This window comes from Herpailurus yagouaroundi, unplaced genomic scaffold, assembly GCF_014898765.1.
Source record: "Herpailurus yagouaroundi ecotype Mexico unplaced genomic scaffold, PumYag 163, whole genome shotgun sequence".
NCBI classification, from domain to species: domain Eukaryota; kingdom Metazoa; phylum Chordata; class Mammalia; order Carnivora; family Felidae; genus Herpailurus; species Herpailurus yagouaroundi.
This window is the reverse complement of record NW_024412404.1, coordinates 16,192,627-16,208,662: the sequence shown is the minus strand read 5'-3', so window position 1 is coordinate 16,208,662 and position 16,036 is coordinate 16,192,627. Positions and strand designations below refer to the sequence as shown.

General features: G+C 46.2%; 1 protein-coding gene and 1 long non-coding RNA gene across 3 annotated transcripts in view; one reads left to right on the top strand and one right to left on the bottom strand.

Annotated features, from left to right (window-relative positions):
* The window catches only part of LOC121036832 (uncharacterized), a 6,126-nt gene extending 2,154 nt beyond the window's left edge, over positions 1–3,972 (top strand). The window contains exon 3 of the long non-coding RNA XR_005793496.1: positions 3,471–3,972. This is a non-coding gene — a long non-coding RNA (uncharacterized LOC121036832). The remainder of the gene's footprint in view (positions 1–3,470) is intronic.
* LRMDA (leucine rich melanocyte differentiation associated) overlaps positions 1–14,186 on the bottom strand; it is a 1,047,786-nt gene extending 1,033,600 nt beyond the window's left edge. For both annotated transcript variants that reach the window (XM_040485493.1, XM_040485494.1), the window contains exon 1: positions 13,870–14,186. The gene's annotated coding sequence lies outside the window, so the exon portion shown is untranslated. The remainder of the gene's footprint in view (positions 1–13,869) is intronic.
* Between the last annotated feature and the right edge of the window lie 1,850 nt (positions 14,187–16,036).

The window sequence follows — 16,036 nt, the reverse complement described above, 5'->3', positions numbered from 1 at the left end:
TTGTTTTGTTTTGTTTTGTTTTGTTTTGTTTTGTTTTGTTTTGTTTTTGAGAGAAAAAGAGAGACAGAGTGCTAGCAGGGGAGAGGCAGAGAAAGAGGGAGAGAGAGATAATCCCAAGCAGGCTCCACACTGTCAGCACACAGCCCAATTCACAACTGTGAGATCATGATCTGAGCCGAAATCAAGAGTCGGACACTTAACCAACTGAGCCACCCCAAGATCTTTTATAATTCCATCATGCTTTATCTCTTCTGCCTCCTTCTCCACTTCTCCCATCCTCTGCCTGGCTTTTAATTGTTCTGTCTAGAATGCCTCCCCGCACACTCTTGTGAACACCTGGTGTGTGTCCACCAGGTGAATACATCCAGGAGGCCACATAGCTAGGGAAATCACAAAAAATAAGGGTAGCTCAGATTGAGGTGGGCTTCACGTCTGAAATCTAAGCTGATGGCAATACGGAGCTACTGAAAGTTCTTGAGCAGAGTAGAAATTTGCTAAATGCAGTGGGGGAGGGCTCCTCTAAAAAGAAACTGGATTCACCTCTCCTTATTCCCTTCAGCTTTGGAAGTTATCTTCAGAACAGAAGAACAAGAGGAAGGGAGAAGAGAAAAGGACAGGAGGGAAAAGGAGCAGGAGAAAAAGAATTAGGATATTTGGACCAAAGAAGATTGGAAGGGGAGGATGGAGGACATCCTTATACCTCCTCATCACCTTCTTGAACAAAAAGGAAAATTAAATAGAAATAGCAAAGGTAGGGGTGCCTGGGTGGCTCAGTGGGTTGAGTATCCAACTCTTGGTTTCAGCTCAGGTCACGATCTCACAGTTCATGAGTTTGAGCCCTGAGATGGGCTCTGCACTGATGGCCTGGACCCTGTTTGGGATTTTCTCTCTCTCTCTGCCCTTCCCTGGCTCATACTCTCTCTCAAAATAAATGAACATTTAAAAAAGAGAGAGAGAAAGAAATAGCAAAGGTAAAGTTCTTCAGGTAATATGGCCCTCCCTTTGGGAAGGGGGAAAACAAAAGAACACTGAGATAAGGCTGGCCCAGGAGGTAGACAAATGATTCCTTCAGAAGACAAGGAGTTTACCAAAGTGAACAGAAGAGACAAATCTTGTTGGGGCTTCTTCTTGAGCACAACTCTTTCTGCCTCAGCCCCAGAAGTACTGAGGGGGAGGGAAGGCTAATGCAGTCATCCAGATTCTTCTCCAATTCCCTGCCCCCATTCCAAATAGCCAATTGAGAATAAGTTGCAAGGGTCCCCTGCCTCACCCCATTTTATCCCACAACTTCTCTGCTCCAGCTTCCAAGGACCAGGCACTGTGCAAGGCACTGGGTGTATACACGGCTAAGACATACAATACACTTCAGGAAAGATTTGTGCTGTGACATTTGCAGTACTATTTCAACAAGAAGCCCTGAAATTGTGATCCTATTTTCTGAACCCAAAATTCAGACATGTAGCCCAATTTGTATGCTGTACTCATGAGGACTACAGAACAGAAAGTTCAAATCAGACCTGGGCTGCTAATGGCGAGCCTGTGAATTCTGGAGCTCTAACACTTGCATATGGGGAGTGAGAAGGTTCAACACTTACTTACCACTAGACATTTCCTTATCACCCTTGATGAAGAGGGCATATTTTATTCCTACTGTCATCTTTGTTATTATTATTCTCTGGCAGAAAAGGCCCTTTCCCCTAGAGTTCTTCCTCCATTGCATTCCTGCAGACAAAAAGGAAAATCCTGTTTATTTGCAATCAAGGGAGTTGATTTTGAGGTCGACCACAACCAGTGAAACAGAAACTGATTCCTTAAATCCTCCAACTCTGTGCAGCATCAGCTGAGAGGACAGTTAACAAAGTTTTATTAGCATTCCTACCTATCCTTAGTCAAATTTCTATTCAGCCTGGCCTCATTTCTTTCAGGCCCAACACCTGGGCAGGTTAAGATGATTGCTGTAATTAATCATGCCCCAGCCCCTAGTTCAGACTTACCACATTCAGATTTCAATTAAAAAAAAATCTGGATGTCTGCATACAGAATGCTCTTTGTTGCTGAAGCAGCCTCCTTGTGGTCTGAAGGAGGGAGTTTAAGAAAGAAGAAAGGTTTCAGGGCCTTATCTGCAGTATTTGCAGGTATGTGAGAGATTAAGGATGATCTAGGCTCCGAAACACCTCCCTGATCTCCCGACTAGAACAAATTACATTTTAAAATATATATATTAAATGCAATCATAATGTTTGGCATGATTATTCATTGCATAAATGTTAGTTTATTACCGTATACTATTACAATTATCATTACCATTAATTCTCAGTGCCTCTGAGATCCCTTCTCTTAGGATCTTAAAAGATGTGGTGGTTGTCTCTATTAAAATGCAAATATTAGGGGGGCGCCTGGGTGGCGCAGTCGGTTAAGCGTCCGACTTCAGCCAGGTCACGATCTCGCGGTCCGTGAGTTCGAGCCCCGCGTCAGGCTCTGGGCTGATGGCTCAGAGCCTGGAGCCTGTTTCCGATTCTGTGTCTCCCTCTCTCTCTGACCCTCCCCCATTCATGCTCTGTCTCTCTCTGTCCCAAAAATAAATAAATGTTGAAAAAAAATGCAAATATTAGGGGAGCCTGGGTGGCTCAGTGGTTAAGCTGCCAACTCTTGACTTCGGCTCAGGTCATGATCTCATGGTTCGTGGGTTCAAGGCTTGCCTTGGGCTCTGTGCTGAGAGCACAGCCTACTTGAGATTCTCTCCCTCTCTCTCTCTCTCTCTCTCTCTCTCTCTCTCTCTCTCTGTGCCCCTCCCCTGCTCACACTGTCTCTGTCTCTCTCAAAATAAAAAAAACAAAAACTAAAATGCAAACATTAGCAGGGGGTGGGGAAGGGAGTAGGTTTGAGGAAGGTGAATAGGAAAGGGGCTTCTGCTTTTCACTGTATATCTTCTGTGATTTTTGCAACATGCATACCCTGCTTTTGTAATTAAAAACAAGGAAGGACATTGGATGGAAGGGTCAGGAAAAGAGAATTTATAACTGGAACTGCTACCAGCTAATCTTTTTGCATTATTTTCACAAATCTGAAAAAAGCAATGAAAAACAAATCTTATTTCCCCATTTGCCTGGAATTTACTGGATGCTCCAAGTCCTTGGCTGGGCCCAGAGGGAAGTTATCTCTGACTTGGGGACAGGAGCTCATAGTGGACTTTTGAGAAGGAAAAAGAACATTGACCAGAAGAACCTGCTCAACTTTGTACTGTCCAGTGGGGGAGAGGAAAGCAGTGTCTAAGCCCCAGGTACTTTTCCAGAATCCCAACTTGGCTTGGAGAGGTTCTGCCATTTGGAGGTTGAGGAACACCCCCTGCCCCCACCTCAATTAAAAAGTATAGGACTCAGCAAATGAGATTCTAATCCCATAGAGGCTACCCTAGCATACATATTTCCTCAAGTACCCCCAGGTAATTTGTATTGTGATCATCCTTCCAGACTTGGCTGCTTTAGAAATCATTTACTCCAACTACTGATTGAGGAAACTGAGGCCTGAAGCATGGAAGGGACTTGCCCAAGGTCACCCAGCAAATGAGCAGCTGACCCTGGGCCAGAACTCTGGTCTTCTGAAGAAAATAAAACAGGACTCCTCCTACATCCCAGTAAGAAGATGGTGAAGAGAATGGGGAAGAGAGCCAGAAAGATGCCATTTCACATCTAATCACTTCTTGTCACGTCGTAACTGTTTTCCTCATATGGAGCCCCACACTGATGGATCAGAAATAACATTTTCAAAGTTATATCTTCAAGGAAATGGCTATTAATGTTCTTCCTCTCCTTTTAGAGTGCTGAGGAATACATATTAATTTTCTCTCTACTTATATTGCCTATTTGCAAATTGTATTCACTACCCAGTGCTCCAATTTGTCCTACCCCTGAAGAGATTATGATGAATAAATGTGTTCCTGGAAATAAAATAAAATACAAAATTTGTCACTGAGATTTATTTTTATAATTATTTACAGGGATTATTTTAGAATATATGGGGGGCAATAATAATAATGCACACAAGAGGGTTCTGGCATGATTTACCAGTATTAATTCAGAGTCTCTTCCTACTTCTCCAAAAGGAGCCCCAGGTCTGTCTGCAGCTCTGAGCCAGGGGTAAAGCAAGTGTCAGCTGCACCTGAAACCACCAGTACCAGGAGGCTGAGGGTCAGATGAAGTGCTGGGCAAGTCTTGTAATGGCCAGTGCCCTGGATTCGAGAGACCTAGCTCTGCTACCATTAGCTGGGTGCCCATGGCTGAAGCCTTTCATTCCTGAGGTCCTCAGTTTCCCTACATGTGAACTAACTGATCTAAGGAGAAATTTACTACTAAAATAAAAGATACACAAGTAAGTATGGACACCTCCCCAAAATAAAGAGTATGTGTTCATTACTAAATATTTCTTCACACCTACTAGGTGTCAGGCACAGACAATAAGGAACAAGACAGATACGATCCTTATTCCCCTGAGGCTTATATTCTGGTGGGAGGACACAGGTAATAAGTAAATAGATAATATAATTTCAAGTATGAGAAACGCATAATTTCCGATAGCAGTGACACATGCTATGAAGATAAAAGCAGACAATGTGAGGTGGGGGAGGGGGTACTAATTTGGATACAATATCCAAGGTCTCTGCGGGCTTTTCGGAGCGTTTCTCCTGTGAAATTCTTGATGAGCAGAGCACAAGCCTGACTTTAGCCCCTCTCATAATAGTTTTGTGGTCCCAAACTGCACAGCCCCAGACAGCTATGGAGTGTTCTGGGAAGTCTTCTCTAAGGAGCAACATTTGGGCTGAAGTCTGAGTAATAAGATGGAGCCAACCATGAGAAGACTCAGGAGAAGGATCTTGCAGGCAGATGGAGAAGCAAATGCAAAAGCTATAGAGTGTTCTGTTAATCTCACATTGCTGTGTTGTCACCTTGCTTGTGCTTGAATGGTGAACTTGAGCTGAAGCTTCCCAGTGTCACCCCAGCCAGAAAGATGGGTATCCCAGGTGTACCTGCACCAGACTTTTAATTCCTCCAAAGCAAGGTGGGCTGAAGCCTTGAGATACTGCAGCTAAACGCAGGGGCATTCATGGGCACACAGAGGTTCTACAGCCCTATCAAGTGTCTGTGGGTTTTCTTGGGGACGAAAACACAGAAGGATCACTGACCTTTATACATGACCTCACTGGCACAGACTCTCACAAATACAAAAACACATAACTATATGTGTAACTGCATACACACAAGACACACCAATGCTGGATTCATGGATCCCATCTCGTTGCTATAGTTGGACCTCTGAACCCCAATCTGGGACACACCCAGGTCTCCCATCTACTGCAATAGCTACCAGTGGCCAGTAGAAAATGCAGAAATTTTAGACCGTCAGTACCTACTTAGAACACAAAGGGTTTATAGCTTATGCTAAGGTACTAGAAATTCATTCATTCAATTCATTTATTCAAAAAATATATATTGGGGAGGGGGGAACCTGGGTGACTCAGTTGGTTAAGCATCTGACTCTTGATTTCAGCTCAGGTTATGATCTCACAGTTTGAGAGTCTGAGCCCCGCGTTGGGCTATACGCTGACAGTGCAAAGCCTGATTGGGATTCTCTCTCTCTCTCTCTCTCTCTCTGCCCCTCCCACACTCTCTCTATAAATAAGTGAATGAAAGAATAAATAAATAATATTTTTGAAATAAAATAAGATGCTTCTTCTCTTTTAAAAAAATATGTATTGAGGGGCACGTGGGTGGCTCAGTCAGTTGGGCGTCCAACTTCGGCTCAGGCCATGATCACTCGGATCATGGGTTTGAGCCCTGAGTCGGGCTCTGGGCTGTCAGCACAGAGCCTGGAGCCTGCTTAGGATTCTGTGTCTCCCTCTCTCTCTGCCCTTCCCCCACTCATACTCTGTGTGAGTGTGTGTGTGTGTGTGTCAAAAATAAACATTAAAAAAATTTTTTTTAATTTCTTAAATATATAGTGAGTGCCTACTGTATACTTGACACTCACCTAAACTCTGGGGACAGAGCCATAAAGAAAACAAAGTTCTACCCTTGTGAAGCTTACTTTCAGTAGGGGGAGAGATAATAAGCAAGTAAATACCAATTACGCCAGCAGGTGATCAGTGCTGTGGAAAACAATAGAGCATAGAAAGCGGAAAAGGAGTCCCAGGGGGCAGACAGGGTGATCAGGGAAAGCCCCACTAAGTAAGTGATATTTCAGCCAAGACCTGCAGGAAGCAAGGAAAAGCCAGGTGCACATCTAGGGGGGAAATGTTCCAGGCAGCCAGGACGGCAAGTGCAAAGGCCCTGAGGAAAGAAAGTGCCTGGCAGGCTTGGGAAAAAGCAAGGATATCAGTGTGGCTAAAGTGGAGAGAGGAGTGAATAAGAAGAAGAGCAATGCAAGTGGAATCAGGAGGCAGGGGCAAGGGGAGGGGAAGCACATCATCTAGGGCATGAAAGACTGAGACTAAGACTGGGGCTTGTACTCCAAGTGACTTGGGGAGCCTTGAACAAGGGACCCACATTTTGTAAACACTGCTCTGGCTGCTGTGCTAAGAATGGACCGTGGAGAAGGAATGGCAGAAGCAGGGAGAGCAGACAACAGACTACTATAGGACTCCTGGAGATGGTGAACAGTGGCTAGATATATTTTGAAGATGATATCAACGGAATTTTCTGATCGATTGGACATGGAGAGCATGAGAAACACAGGAGACAAGAGTAACTCCAAGGTTTTGACCTGAGCAACTGGAAGGATAAAGCTGTCACACTGAAATGGATGAGCAAGTTAGGGGATGTGGGGATCAAGGGATCACTTTTGGACCTAAGAAGTTTGAGATGACTTTGAGACCATGCAAGTGGAGAGGTCAAGGAGGCAGTCAGTATATGAATGTAGAGTTAAGGAAGCAGATATAGATAGAGTTAGAAATTTGGAACTCCTCAGTTTTTAGATGGCATTTAAAGCCATAAGACAGGATGAAAAAGATGTGAAGACTGGGTCCTAGAGCACTGACAGTGAGAGGTCAAGGAGAAGGGGAGGAACCACAGAGACTGAGAATGAGCGGCTGCAAAGGTAAGGAAGAACCAAAAGCAAGTCAGACTCTGGAAGCCAAGAAAAAAATTGATAAAGATGGGGTTCCAACATAATAATGACAATTGAGCCAAGGACCATCAGGGAACGTTGAAAGCATTGGGTAAAGAGGAATTCACAGATTACCTATAAATTACAAAGGGGAAACTGTACCTTTGCAGTAGAGAGATCTGGTGGTCACAACTCTACCCAGGAGCCCAAACTTAGTATCTCCAAGAGTGAGACAATCTGACAATATGGGCCTCTGAGGTGTATGGGCCTCTGAAGTATACACTACTTACATGCTATTCTTGCCAAAATATTTAACCAGAATCTACTCAGGAGGAAACAGACAAATCCAGAAAGTGAAACATTCTTCAACACAACTGAGCTAGACTGACCAAAATGTCAATGTCATGGGGGGTGGGGGTGGGGAACAGGGAGGAGTGTTCTGGATAAAAATGGACTAAAGAAACATGACAACCAAGAGCAATACATGATCTTTCATTGGATATTGAAACTAGGAAAAAGAAAAACAGCTAAAAAGACATTTTAGGGAGAGTCGGGAATGTTTACATTTGAACCATTTGATGATGTTACTGATGATATTACATTACTTTTCTTAGGTGTGCTAATTGTTCTGTGGTTTCATAAGAGAATGTTCTTTTCTTTAGAAGATGCAAGCTGAAGAAATTAGTAAACAAGTTGCCTACAGCCTACAAATGGTTCAGAAAAAAATGTGTGTGTGTGTAAGGGAGAGACAGAGAGACAGAGAGCATGCCAATGTGGTAACCTGTTATCAGCTGATGAATCCAGGTGAAAGGAAATGGGCATTATCTTGTTCTTTAAATTTTTTTTCTTAAGTTTGAAAAATGTTATAAACAAAATGTTAAGGAATAAAAGGAATAAAGAGTGATCAATGTGTCCAGTACTACTTAAGATCAAGTAAATAAAGGACAAAGCATTAACCACTGGATTTAACAGCAGGGAAGTCATTGGCAACACTGAAGACAGGAAGAGAGCAAAAGAGACAGGGTGGAGGTTAGAAGGGACCTAAAGACCTATATAGGCCTCGCTTTGAGCACAATGGGAATAAAGTGGTTACATTTGTTTTGTAGGGCAGTCAGCAGGACAGTTGTAGGAAAACAGATTTGGAGAAGAGAGTAGGGTCAGGAAAATGTCCTCACAGGCTGTCCTCACAGGCTGTGGAAGTACACCCAACCCTTCCCCCGCCCATGAAGGGTGAAAAGGGCCTGAAAGGAGAGACTGCAAAGAGCTACCATTCACCAAAATACCACATTGTGGGGGTGGGGGGCTTGATGCAATTAAAAAGTCCATATGCACTGTGTGCTCCTATAGAGGAAGCAGCTGATAAGATACTCTAGGACCAACAGCAGCATGTGACAATGTAAGTGCAGCACCGTTGAAGACCTGCTGAGTCATTCTCTCACTGCACTCAGTGCATCTGACATCTGAGCCAAATTCAGTGTGCTAGAAGCCATGACTTTGGGTGTGACAGTGACCTGGCGACACCTTCGTTCATAAAGTCTCCTCATCCTGGGAATCCCTCTCCCCATAGCTCCTTCCAAATCCTGCTCACCCTTGTTGACAAACTTTCTCCAATGCACCAGCCCTCAGTGCCTGCTCCAGAGTCTGAAAGATCATAGTAAAGCCTCTTGCAGGTGCCTGGCGTTGACTCCTGCTATATGGTGTTGTTATGTACATTTTTATCTGTCCTAACTATGAGTTCAACTCCTTGAATATAGAGAACCCAGTTTGTATCTCAAAATATTCTCAGCTTTGCCCAGAATAAGTGATCTAGAAACTGAAGAAGAGAGGGAGAAAGGGCGGAAGAAGATGAAGGCCATAGTTTAACACTCCCCCAAGCTCACCATGCTGACTCCAAGCCATGGGATCACTTCTCACTTCTAATGGGTTGGAGTGGAGTTACTTAGAGGCCCCTGCTGTCAAGCCCCCCAATTTCTGAGTTTAGAACCCCTGGTAAGAAGCCTCCCTGAAACAGCCCACAGTGCTCTCTCCTGAAGCTGTTTGCAGTAAGTGACTCACCCAATTAAGAGCATCTACATAACAAAGCCTCACCGGGCTGCAGAGGTCACAGAGACTGTGAAGTGTGTCTTTAGTGTGTGCAGCAGAGAAGGTTCACTAATTACCAGTCATTTCCACCCCTCAAGAGCCTGTCAGCCTTTGAGATGCAGAGGATAAAAGAATCCCCAAATTCCCACCCCACACCAATCATTTCTCCCACCCCAACCCTCCCCTGCATTTCAAACCTGTGACTAATAAGTGCCAGGAATGGGCCTCTGCCCACCTGGCTCAGAGGAGGGAGAGAAAAGTAGTTGCTTTGATTGGGAGCATGTTTCAGTAAAAGGGAACTGGGAGGAGCATGAAAACAAGGAGAGTTCTGGAGGCACTGCATCATTGTCTCCATTAAACAAGCAAGCAAACAAAAGTTGTATTGTCTTTTCCCTGTTTATAAAGGCAACAAATGTTTGCAGTAGAAACTACAGGTGAACAAGAAGAAAGTTACCATCACCCGCGATCCCATTCCCTAAGATAGTGGTCGATTACACAGACATTCTGGCAGCCTGCATTCTAGGTGATGTGCATTAACTGTGGGTGTGTGCATGTCCTTACTCTTTCATAACCAGATTTTTTCATTAATGATGTATCTCCAACATCTCTCCCCATGGACACATGGAAAGAATGCTAGAGCTGGCAGGGATGCTGAAAGGGGCTAGAAGAGAAGGTGAGTTTGGGAATTCGAGCGTACGAGGGAGGCATTGCCAGAATTTCTGAAAGCTGAAGGAGGCTATTGTGAGGAGGAAAGAGCACTAACCTTTGGAATGTGGGCAAGTGACTTCCTCTCGATTAGCCTCAGTTTCCTCATCTGCAATATGGGAATAACACTACATGCCTTATGGGATTGTTGTCAGGATTAAAAGAAATCATGGATTTCTTTGGCATTGGATGTTTTATTACTCATTTTAATAAGTGTTCATTCATGCCTACTTTAACTTAGCCCTCTGCTAGTCTGAGTTAGGCATATAAAGAAGGCATCTGGTTAGGCCTAAAGGATCTTAAAATCTACTTGAGAACTTGAACACACACACACACACACACACACACAAAGTTCAACAATATAAATTTAAATAGCTAATGAAAGATATCATCAATTAGTAGATAATCAAGTGTCAGATGAATGGCACCAAGAGCACTGCAAGGATTCAGAGGTAAGAAAGAACACAGGGGGATAATCATCATCATCTCTTTGAGCACTTTCTATATGCCAGGCACATACATTGTCTCATTTAATTTACCCACTGACCTAAGAGGTAGGTACCATTATTGCATCCACTTTACACAGGAAGAAACTCAAACCTTGCCCCAAGCCGCACATCTAGGAAATGCGGCAGTACTGTTCTTTGGAACCAAGCACTTGGATCCCAGAGCCTACCACGTGCTAAAGTGCTATGATCTGCTCAAATGAAGGTAAGCCCTGGGCTCATCTGAGCCCTGAGCTGAATGGTAGAAGAGGGAGAATGTGGTCCCTCCAGCTTTTGTAGTTGGAAGCAGGCCCAGCGTTACAACAAACAGGAGGGGGATTCAGATGACAGACAGGCAAAAAAAGGTAAACAAGCAAACAAACAAACAAACATATCCACTATGCAATAGTTTATAGTGACACTGAGGGTTAAACATATGACCAGATTTAACTCCAAGTGACTCTTGGCTATTCTAAAATACAATTCTTCCGGGCACCTGGGTGGCTCAGTCAGTTAAGCATCCAACTTCAGCTCAGGTCATGATCTCACAGTTTGTGGGTTTGAGCCCCACATTGGATTCTGTGCCAACGGCTCAGAGCCTGGAGCCTGCTTCAGATTCTGTGTCTCCCCCTCTCTCTGCCCCTTCCCTGCTCATGATGCTCACTCTCTCTCTCTCTCTCTCTCAAAAATAAATAAAATAAACATAAAAAATGTTTAAAAAAGAGAAGGAGGGGAAGGGGAAGTGTAAAAATATCTGCATCGTCTCCTTTGATCAGGAAAACAAAAGTGTTTCCCAAGGTTTTCCCTCCTGGTTTGCCACCTCCATACTTCTACTCGTGTCTCATTTGCAAAACTGGGTCGTATGGCCTTCCCCAGCTACAAGAATTGGAAGAGATGAAACTAGGATTGTCATGACTGGTCTACACCAATCACAAAACACTGCTTGGGCCCGGAACACTGTTACAACGGTAAGCTTAGGAAAAAAAGGAGGAAGGTGGATATTGAACTGCATATCTAAATTCCAGTATCAGATTTGGGCATTGCAGGATTGGAAGTTGGATGCACAGCATAGGGGACAAGGGATTCCATGGAAAGGTAACACAAGGAGTGGGAAAACACAGGGCATGTGGCAAGAACAAAGAAATTAGATTTGACTGGGGTATAGGCAGCTGCACTTTTGTAATTTATCCCATGGAAATAAAATCACTGACTGCAAGGATATAGACTCAAGAAATTTTGTTAGTGGAAAATAAAACTGATAACCTTTATGACCATCAACAGGGGAATGGTTGAATAAGCGGATATCTTCATTCTACAGAATGCTATGGAGCTAAAAATAAATAAATTACCTTTATATCCATAGACCCATTTGTTAGCAAGAAAGAACGAGCAACAGATAACTCTCATATATTCACTGTTTGTATAAACAAGCAATAACATAATAACCTCACACCTGTAGCTCAGCTGGTTGAGTGTCTAACTTTGGCTCAGGTCTTGATCTCACAGTTCATGAATTCGAGCCCCACATTGGGCTCTGTGCTGACAGCTCAGAGCCTGGAGCCTGCTTTGGATTCTGCCCCTCCCCTGCTCACACTCTGTCTCTCAAGATTGAATAAACGTTAGGGGCACCTGGGTGGCGCAGTCGGTTAAGCGTCCGACTTCAGCCAGGTCACGATCTCGCGGTCCGTGAGTTCGAGCCCCACGTCAGGCTCTGGGCTGATGGCTCAGAGCCTGGAGCCTGTTTCCGATTCTGTGTCTCCCTCTCTCTCTGCCCCTCCCCCATTCATGCTCTGTCTCTCTCTGTCCCAAAAATAAATAAATGTTGAAAAAAAAATTAAAAAAAAAAAGATTGAATAAACGTTAAAAAATATTTTTTAAACCCATAATAGTCCCATATATATGAGCATAGTTTATATGAGCATGGTGGGTGTGGAGAAAGGGACAGAAGTTACATTTCAGCTGTTAACACTGGATATCTCAGGAGACTGGGTGGGAAATAGAGAGGAGATGGAGAGATCATAAAGTTTGTCTTTAAATATCTCTGAGTGCTTTGCTGGTTGGTGAACATGTTTTTTTTATAATTTTGGGACGTAACTTAAAGCCTTTTGAAAGGAGTTTAGAACTACATTATCAAGAGTCAAGTGTTTCATGTAGACAATGGGGAGCCATTGAAGATTTGGGGGCAAGGGAATGATGCGATCAAGAAAATTAACCTAGCAAGAGTACATATAATGGATTAGAGGCAAGAGAGGCTGAGATGAACAGTTAGAAGGTTCTGGTAGCAGTAGTTCAGTCAGGACCTAATAAAGTACTGAACTGTGATAGCAGTAATATGTGAAGTGAGAAAGAGAAAGGGGAGCCCTGACTACAGCCTTGAGACACATGTCTGAATGATGGGAGGAGTGGTCATGGGTGGGTGGACGGTGTTTTCCATTTACATGTATCAACTAACACATCTTGCACTCTGAAAATCTGAATAAATGGCTAGAAAAACATAGGTATTTCTCTTTTCCAATCTCCTCAAGCATTGACTTATCTGATATTTACCACATATAGGTTCAAAATAATAATTTTTTCATGCGTTTTTATCCTCCTTATAGTGATTGTTCATCCATTCAGCACAGTTGATGGTACATACAAATGCTCTTTTCTTCATTCACTCCTTGAAGGAATAGCCCCATCCCTGCCCCCTTGGAGTTACCATCCAGTGAAGGAGACAGCCTCTCAACAGGAAATCCCCAGTGTGGTAAGTGCTCTGAGAGAGGGTTACAGGAGCCCTAACTCAGTACCAAGTGGGAGGGTGCAGGGAAGTGGTGTGAAAGCTGAGACATGAAAAAGAGTAGTGAGCCAGGTGAAGAGAAGGACAGAGGTCATTCCAGATAGAAGGGAAAGCATTAGCAAAGTCCCGAGGGAGGGTGTAGCACGGCACATTTGAGTAACCAGCAGGCAATCGTTGATAGCAGGAACTCAGGCTAAGAGAGAAGGAGACACAGAAAGGCAGAAAAGCAAGCTGAGGAAGTCAAGCCTCAGAGACCCGGGGGTCACGGGCTCAACTTGATCCTAAGAACGATGAGAACCTGGGGCTTTTGAGCAGAAGACAAACATGGAGTGATACGCTTTTTAAAAAGATCACTCTGGCTTTGGCAGGCACTACAGGGAAAAAAGGAAGGATGCTCACTGGTTTGGTTTCCCCATCAGGCTGGGAGCTGCTGGGGGCTGAGTTGAGCCCATCTCATTTATACTTTTCCCCCATCTCTGTGCAGGACCATCTCAGCAAGGCCTCAGCTGCAGGTAGATGTGGTTAACCCACCCATGGACATTCCCTCCACAGGTAAGTAAAAGCCCAGCAAGATTTCCCCGGAGTGATGGATTGGGATACTGAGGATCTGAAGAAAAGAAGGGAAAAGAGTATAGATGACATGGGAGCGAGGCAAGACCGATTTCTTCTCTCCCTACCTCAATTACTTTATCTGTGAAATGGGGTATTCGTGGTACTTACCTCAGAGACTTGCTGTGAGGACACTATTCATACACAGTTCTTAGTATCTGGCACAAAGCGAACACTCAGTAAGTGTTAACTTTTGTTCTTGTTCGTCCTGAAGGACACTACTGTCTTCCAGGGTAGGGCTGGTCGGATTCCAGAAAATGCTTGAGAGTCGCTGGGCCAGGAAAGTCTCAGGACTACCAAGAGATCAAAGTTTGACAAAATCTTACATGCGAGTTTGGGCCGAGGTTGTTAGTGTGCTTGTGTTCACGTGATTTAAAAAATCCTAACATAGAACATCCAGGTGAAGAAGAGGAGCCGCCACCGCCGCCCCACGAGTCCCGGGTTGTGCGCTAGGCCCTGGGCGGGGGCCTGAGATTCAGCAGCCCAGCCGGCGGGGGCGGAGCCTGACGGGCTGGGGGCGGGTCGGCGCAGGGGAGGGGCGGGGCTGGCGCCGCAGCCCTCGGCCCCGCCCCCAGCGGAAGTGCCGCCGGGCCCGCCCCTCCCTCCAGAGGCCGGTTCCCCTAGCGGGTCACTGGGCCCGCTCTCCCCCGTGCAATTCGGCTCCTAGAGGGAGTTCGGCCAGAGTCCCAACGCCAGGTCCGAAGAAGAGGACCCGGGTCTGCGTATCTGGCTGTCTCGGGCAGTGCTCTCTGTCCCTCCCAGTCCCCCGTCCTCCTTTCCATTCCTCTGTTACCAGCGCGGCCGCAGGCGCCGCGGGGAACCGCACAGGTAAAGACTCGGCTACTGAGGACGCAGGTGTGGGTGCCTCCCTGAATGCACGGGCCAGGGAGAGGCTGATGGCACGTGCCCAGCTTTTTTCCAAAGCGATTGTATTGACAATGGGGCTCCGGGTGGGCAGACGCGGACCCCAGGAGCGCTACATCGCACTGGGGAAGCAGAGGGGGCGGGACTGAAGCCCCCAGACCTTGAGAGCCGGCTCGTTTGTGTCCCCGCGTCTTGCGCAGGCTCTGTTGTGCCTGGAAGGAGGTGAGCTGGTTGGGTCAGGGCTGCAGCTCCGGAGGGTTATCCCCCCACCCACTCCCTGCGGCGCCTGGGGTCTGACAGTCGCTCCTCCCGGGCGCACACAATGTGAGGTTTGCAGAATGAAAATCAATAAAATCAATGCAAATGCAAAGAACACGAAACGTGTTTGGTTGTTACTATTTGCGTTTGTTAAATTCTTTTATTAATTTTTTAAAATTTTCTTCGTGGAAAAAGTGTCTTTGGCTCGGATCCGGGCCTCGGAAAGGGAAGCAAAATGCCCCGGGTCTCCCCGCAGGGGGGCGGGGGGCCTGTCCTCCGTCCCGGGCCGCGCAAACTTCCCGTAGAGGCAGTGCTGGGTCCAGCTGCGGGAGGGGAACCCCCGGTGCGTTCGGCTTCCGGATACGGCTTCCCGCCCCCGCCCCCGCGCCTCATTGTCCGCACTTTAGGGAGAGCCCCCACCCCTCCATAGCATTTTCCCGGTTCACCACCCCCACGCCAAGGGGGCCGTGCCTCCTCCCCTCCCCCCCCCCAGCTCTCCCCGGCGCTTTAAATAATGATATTTGCATGCAGGGAGCGATTCATAAATATGTCAGGGCCGGTGAAATATAGGCAACATTTCAAACTTTCTATTTAAAAAACATGAATTATGGCCGCGGAAAATGTGTTCCCATTTAAAGGCGATACGAAGTATTTGGTGTCTCGTCCCCGGGCCCATCCATCACGCAGACAATAAAGAGAGTTTTTCGCCCTGACACCCGCGATTTATGGGCGCCCTTCTCTGCCCTCATCACTCACCCGCCGCGGCCGGCCCGGCGACAGGCCCAGCGGAGAGAACTGCAGCCGCCCCCCACCCCCGCGCCGGCCCGCGCGCGCACTTTGCGCCCTCGCCAGCACCCCAAGACCTCCCCTCCCAGGGGGAAGAGCCTGCTCCAGGGAGTTGGGAAATCGGCAGTGAAGGTCTAGGCAGACGACCGAGAGCTGAATCCAAACTCGTCCTCTCCCCTCAGTGCAAGCCTCTTTTAGGGGCTGGGGCTGAGCGGGCAGAGGAGCGGCCTTGCGGGCTAGCTCAGCGTCCCGGCCTCGCCCGCCAACCGCGGCGCGGCGCTTTAAGTTTCCAGCGCAGGCTGCGGGAGGTTATTTACGTGCGGGTACGAGGTGAGGGGAGAGGACTGGGCTGGGGGCTTCCCAAGACGAT